Here is a 6,978-nt window from a genome sequence, read left to right as displayed (position 1 = left end):
TGCTTGTGGCCTGGGAAAGCAGTCGAGGACGGCCCAATGCATTGGGACCCTGCACCCGCGTGGGAGACCCGGAGGAGGTTCCTGGTTCCCGGCTTCGGATTGGCGCATACTGGTCCGTTGCGGCTCACTTGGGGAGTGAAACATCGGACGGAAGATCTTCCTCTCTGTCTCTCCTCCTCTCTGTATATCTGACTTTGTAATAAAATAAATAAATCTTTAAAAAAAAAAAAAAAATCCATTTTCGGGAAGACGCTGTTGCTGTCGCCGGGAGGGCTGTCTCGGTGGCTCAGGCTCCTGGCTCTCCGCTGTTCGCTCTCGCCGAGGAACAAGTCGGTCAGGAAGCCGCGCCGCAGCCATGGCTTTCAAGGAGACCGGCAAGACGCCCGTGGAGCCCGAGGTGGCCATCAGGATCACGCTGACCAGCCGCAACATCAAGTCCCTGCAGAACGTGTGTGTGCCGACTTGATCAGAGGAGCAAAGGAGAAGAATCTGAAACTGAAAGGACCAGTTCGGATGCCTACCAAGACTTTGCAAGTCACTGCCAGAAAAACGCCCTGTGGGGAAGGGTCCAAGACCTGGGGCCGCTTCCACATGAGGATCCTCAAGCGGCTCGTGGACCTGCACAGTACTTCCGAGAGTGCGAAGCAGATCACCTGTGTCAGCACTGAGCCAGGAGTGGAGGCGGAGGCCAGCATCGCAGACTGCTGGTTAAAAAAAAAGGAAAGGAAGAAAGAAGGAATGAAGGGAGGGAGGGAGGGAAAGAAAGAAAAGAAAGAATTAGGGTGGGCCCAGTGTGGTAGCCTAGCAGCTAGGGTCCTCGCCTCACATGTGCTAGGATCCCATATGGGCGCCAGTTCTAATCCCGGCAGCCTTGTGCCCATCCAACTCCCTGCCTGTGACCTGGGAAAGCAATTGAGGAACGCCCAAAGCTTTGGGACCCTGCACCTGGGTGGGAGACCCAGAAGCTCCTGGCTCCTGACTTCAGATTGGCTCAGCTCCATCCATTGTGGCCACTTGGGGAGTGAATCAATGGGTAGAAGATCTTCCTCTCTGTTTCTGCTCCTGTCAGTATATCTGACTCCCCCCCCCAAAAAAAAAATAATAATAAATGAATGAATCAATAAATCTTAAAGTAATAATAATGATCTATAGGGTGGCAGATCCTAGTTGTTTTAGTTCAGTTCCTCGACTCGGCCGGATTGCATTTGTCGTTCTTGCAGCCTCTCTTTATGATCCTAATGTGAGCACCCCAGCTCGAGACAGCACACCTACGCTCTGCCTTTCTTCCTGGGTCTAGAAAAGAGGAAGGCAGTAGCTCTAATGATGAAGACATGCTTCCCTGAAGCTCCCAGCAAGCTCTGCCTCAGAGCGCTCACCAAAACCATGACATGGACATTGCCTGGTTTCCAGGGAAGCTGAAAAAAAGGGCCCCGACCTTTGCAAACCTCTAGAACGGAAGCAACAAGGAGGCCCAGCAGCCCTGTTGGCTTAGCCAGTGGGAAGCACCTGACAGATCATTCCTAAAAGGAAATAATAAAGCCAGAGAAGAAGGCCGCATCCCCCTCATTGCCGGACTGGGACTTACCCCTGAGTCGTGCTGAGCCAATGGTATGCAATAACTTTGTTCTCCTTTAAATCAAATCTTTCAAATTAGTTCAATTTTTTTCAGTATCATTCATGTCTTCCCCAAAACCCTCAAGCTTCTTTGGTTTACATCAAGGTCCTATCTAATTTGCTCCCAAGAGGAAACTTACCACAAGAGTAAAGTTGTATATTTCCACAAGGATTTTTCCTAAACTGTTAATGAGTTGTGACTTCCTTATATGTACATGCAGACAAGACTGGTGTACTCTGAGCAGGTAGACAGAATTTGAACCAGATGGTTCAAGGAACGGAAAGTGGATTAACAGATCATTTCAAACACCTCCATGTGTTGACTAAAATCTAGAAGAGGATGACAAAACATATACCTTATTTTCCCAACAAACTGTATACTAATATGTTGCCATTAAACATCCACTAGAGAGAGGGGTGGGGTAAACTCTGTTTTTTTCTTCCTTGTCATTAGAACTATAAGCTTTGTTGTACTTCTAAAGAGCATGATAATTTGTTAAAAAAGCATGGGTGCTTTCTAAACTCATTCCGCTGAGGGACCTAGGGCTAATCCTTTAGCAACAACATTTGAATAAATCTGAAGTGACAAAGGTATGTCTAATTTCCACGAGTTCCTGTATATGGAAACAAATCCCATTTTGCTTGATTTGTCCAATAAAACAATGAACTCTAGGAGCCTCTCATCCTTGTGCTAAACCAACTGAGCAACACTGAGGTTGAGGAAAGCGCAGGCACTTCCTAGTGGGTCCCCTCACCCACTGCCCGAAGTTTAATTAAAGCCAAATTTGGTTGGGAAATAAGCTATCATTTGTTTACAAATCAGGAGAAAATTGGGTTCCCGTGGTTAAAGGGATTGTCTGAATCTTGTCCTCCATTTCAGAGCACTTGTTTTAGGTGGCGGTTCCTCATCCCTGGGTACTGGGGTGTGTGGCTTCCCCCTTTGTCTCTCCCCTTCCCCCAGAAACAGCAAGAAGAAATAGCAAATTTGGGAGCAGTGAGTTCACCCAATTTTCTCTAAACCTCTGTCCTCCCACCCTGATCAACCATGTAATCATTATAAAAAAAATAAAATTAAAAAAAATAGTTAACTAAATAGTTACCTGAATCATCCTTTGAAAGAAATGTGAAAAAGATTAGGGACCTGTCATACAGACAGCACTGACTGGAGTTCTTTGTTATATCCTGAGTTGGGGTCTTCCTTGACCTAAAATACTTCAGGCATATGGGGTTTTCTTCCTTCTCTTAACAAAAGGAGGTAATTGTTTGCCTTTGTTTTGCTAAAAGCAGGTTTGCAAATTTAGAGCTATTTCACAAGCAGAAGCCAGTCACCCACTACCACAGTCATCTCAGTTAGCCTAGGTCAGAAGCAGAGGTGTCTTCATCCTTCAATTTCTCATGCTAAGATGTCACCCTTCCTGGGTAGAGGCTCCCCAAATACAGACGGCAACATTTCCCTCTCAAATGCAAATGGGTTTTAACTAGGTAAGCTCATCAGCCAACCAACATTTAACCAGTCCTATGTCAGGAGCTGGAAGGATGGGCTGCTCAGAACTTGAACCTGATAAAGACAAATACAAATGCAGTGGTGTTAATACAAGGCACAGGGACATGCATGATACACTGAAGATACAAAGGACAGAGGAGCAAGGCACAGATAGATTCTGAACGAAGAGCCCTCACTAGGGATGGCTCCAACTGTCCCCTCGCAGGTGGGGAAAGCAGATGTTCACAGAAGAGTATTCCCAAAGGAGAGAACAAAGGCACAGTGACACAATGTACATTTAAGAGTCTGTGGCCCCTGGAGTGGAAGGGCTCAGAGCGAGGGAGCCTGGGAGGTGGAGAAGAGCCAACTACTACACAGAAGGACCACGCAGGTGCAGAGTCCCAAAGCTTTGGGCTGACCTCAACTACTTTCCCAGGCCACAAGCAGGAAGCTGGATGGGAAGCGAGGCTGCCAGGATTAGGACTGGCACCCATATGGGATCCTGGCGCATTCAAGGCGAGGACTTTCACGGCTAGGCCACCCCACCGGGCCCCTAAAATAAATATTTTAAAAAAAAATACAGCTCTCCTCAATAATATCCATTGCACAACATCCTCCAGCCACCTTCCATAAACCAGAAACTGAGTGGACACAGCATCATACATCAGTGGTGTGCCAAAGCCTGCACAGTGCGGGAACAACCAGAACCAAAATGCCTTCCAAGAAAACGTGCCGGAGTAGTAGCCGCTGTGAAACCAGACCACACCTGTGCGATGCAGCAAAAATAGCAACCGAAGCACCATCTTTGCCTTAATATACTCCAAAATAGATAGTATTTCTGCCAAATCCTCAGAAAACACAAATCATCTTGTATGAATACACAGTCAGTATTCAGAGAGCGCTTCAGTTTCTCCTGACTCAGGCCTTGCTATCAGTGGGCTAGTCTTGGACCCACAAAGTGGCAAAGGATGCCAGTTCACTAGAAGAATGGGCCCAAAGTTGGGACAACTTCCTCACCAAAAAACTTCTTCCTGATTCATCAGTTCACACTACAGACAGAATTCCCACCCCGTGTGTCCTTCACAGGGTGTGTTTTCCACAACGATCCAGAATGCTCACAAGTATTGTCTTGGTCCTTCTAGAAGATTCTCAAAGTATATTTAGTTGCCCATATAATTCCAAACACTTTCAAATTACTTATTTTCTGGGAAAGAAAATACATCTTTTTGTTCCAAAATTAATAAGATTTTTCCTATTTGGTTCAATCTAACAAGATAACCTATTGACTGATTAGCTCTCTGACTTTTCAATTGCGTATTTGGCTTTTGTGTCTGCCGGTGACCTATGTCATTGTGCAAAATGACAAGGCCATCTGGCAAGCACTGCTCAATGAGATAAGGAAGAATGCTGGTATTCTTAGAGCACTAGGGCTCAATACTGAGCTATGCTGAATGCTGTAAAATGAAAGCTCCTCCAACAAAAATGTCCTTCAGAGGCAAGCTTCCTATCTCCCTGTCACACCCGTGCTTTCTCTGCACAATGATGAGTGATTCTGACATAACCTCCCAATGCCCTCAGCATCCCCCCAGAGCAATGTGAGGAGCACGGGTAATTCTCTTACGCGTGGTAGGGAACATGCAATTTCAGAAATCCGATGGGAGCCCTTTTGCACAAAGCAATGCAATTGCCTATGCACTTTCTTTTATTATAATACATGATTACATTACTTTATAATTTTGTCCATTATGAGTCATGTTTTGTCTTGACTGAGAGCTCTTCAAAGATTAGAATTTTGTGTATATTATCTTCATCTCCCCGACAGCCAGTACAAAGTAGGCACTCAAAAAAAATCTTTGTTAAATGAATGAATGAAGAATGGAATGAATGAATTAAAAATTTGAATTTCTGTCTTTTCCTGCACAGAGTAATCGGAAGGTCTAAGTGCCATTCTAAGAGTATCTTTTGTGCAAACTGTTACGATGAACTGTTTGTACAAACAGCATGACAGCCAGTAACTGATGTTCCCAAATCTTGGAAATTCACTCTGCTCTATCTTCTTTAAATCAGCTCACTAAAATATATACGTTGATATACTTGTCACACTTTGATGTTTAATTGTGTTTTCCAGATACTAAACAATTTAGCACTAATTGACTACCCCTAAATTTACATTCCTCTCCTACATATCTTCTCATCTACTTTCCTAAATTAAGATTTAATTTATTTTATCATTGGAAAGGCAGATGCACAGAGAGAAGGAAAGACAGAGAGAATAATCTTCCATTTGCTGGTTCACTCCTCAAGTGGTCACAACGGCCAGAGCTGAGCCAATCCAAAGTCAGGAGCCAGGAGCTTCTTCTGAGTCTCTCACATGGACGCAGGGTCCCAAGGCTTTGGGCCATCCTCGACTGCTCTCCCAGGGTGCTGGATGAGAAGTGGAGCAGCCAGTGCCCATATGGGATCCTGGTGGATGCAAGACAAGGATTTAGTCACCAGGCTCTACTTTCAAGACACACATCAGCACCTTCTATCTTTACTGTTTGACTATTGTTCTAATTAATTTGGGGGGCGGTGGGGAGTGAAAAAGCGTTTTTCTGTTTCTTCCATTTCTTTTCTGTAATTTGTTCCAAAGGCTGTCCTTGATGTCAGTCGCCTCCTCAGTGGTTCCACCTATCACTAGCTCTAAAACATTCCGGAAATTGCTCTTGCTGATGTGGAATTCTGTGAACACCCTCATCTCAGCGTGTCTGGGCTTCCAACTGTCCATGTACGACCCACACGCCTTGCTACCACCTGACGATCTGTAGATGAAGATCCTGCATCTGTTCCATGGCTAAGAAGTAAGAATATCACCTCCTGGGTTGTTCTCCTTTTCTTTGGCATCAGGGGACCTGTCTAGGCTACTGGTCAACCTCAAGTCGGCTCTCTAAGGTATTTCACATGAGCCAGTGATCACACACACAGACTTTCTATTTTGTTTTTCCTCTGGCTCTGCTACTAGAGTAAGAATATTTAACTTGTCTCAGTGAGTTTAAAATAGGGACTTGAAATTGTTGGCATACATTCCTCTTTGGAGTGTGTAGCTCTAAGGATAAATGAGTCTATAGCCATAGTAAAGAATTTATTATTATGGAACTATTTGAGCAGTACTATAATTTTCCTGATGATGGTAATGAGGCTCATTTTTTTTTAAAGATTTATTTACTTTTATTGGAAAGGCGGATATACAGAGAGGAGAGACAGAGAGGAAGATCTTCCATCTGATGGTTCACTCCCCAAGTAGCCTCAACAGCTGGAGCTGAGCCAGTCTGAAGCTAGGAGCCTCTTCCAGGTTTCCCACATGCGTGCAAGGTCCCAAAGCTTTGGGCTATCCTCAACTGCATTCTCAGGCCACAGACAGGGAGCTGGATGGGAAGTGGGGCCACCGGTATTAGAACCGGCACCCATATGGGATCCCAGTGCATTCAAGGCGAGGACTTCAGCTGCTACTCCATCGCGCCGGGCCCCAGGCTCATATTAATATACTGAAATACATTAACAGAAGTTCAGAAAGAATATCCTCAGCCTTGAACAACTATCTGTCCAGTATCTCCTCCATTCTCCAAACCCTACTGGATCTCTCACAGTATCAAAGTTCTCAGCAATGAATTGTTCTGAGCGTTTTCCATGGGCCAGCCTTGCCTTTATAGTACCCGTGAATACAGAATCCATGATTCCCTTGCTCCTACAGAGCTGTAGTTGCACCTGCGGACAGCACACAGATAAGTCTGTAAGAATACTCTCTGACTGGGGATAGAGCTTCATCCTAGCAACTCTTTTATTTTATTTTTTTTTTTAAGATTTGTTCATTTTTGTTGGAAAGTCAGATTTTACAGAGGAGA

General features: G+C 44.9%; 1 pseudogene; it reads left to right on the top strand.

The window, feature by feature from the left end:
• Nucleotides 1-269: 269 nt before the first annotated feature.
• Nucleotides 270-5,904, top strand: LOC101530451 (small ribosomal subunit protein uS10-like; annotated as a pseudogene).
• Nucleotides 5,905-6,978: the final 1,074 nt, after the last annotated feature.

This window comes from Ochotona princeps, chromosome 28 (assembly GCF_030435755.1).
Source record: "Ochotona princeps isolate mOchPri1 chromosome 28, mOchPri1.hap1, whole genome shotgun sequence".
NCBI lineage: Eukaryota > Metazoa > Chordata > Mammalia > Lagomorpha > Ochotonidae > Ochotona > Ochotona princeps.
The sequence above is the reverse complement of the archived record's forward strand: the minus strand, read 5'-3'. Positions and strand labels throughout refer to the sequence as shown.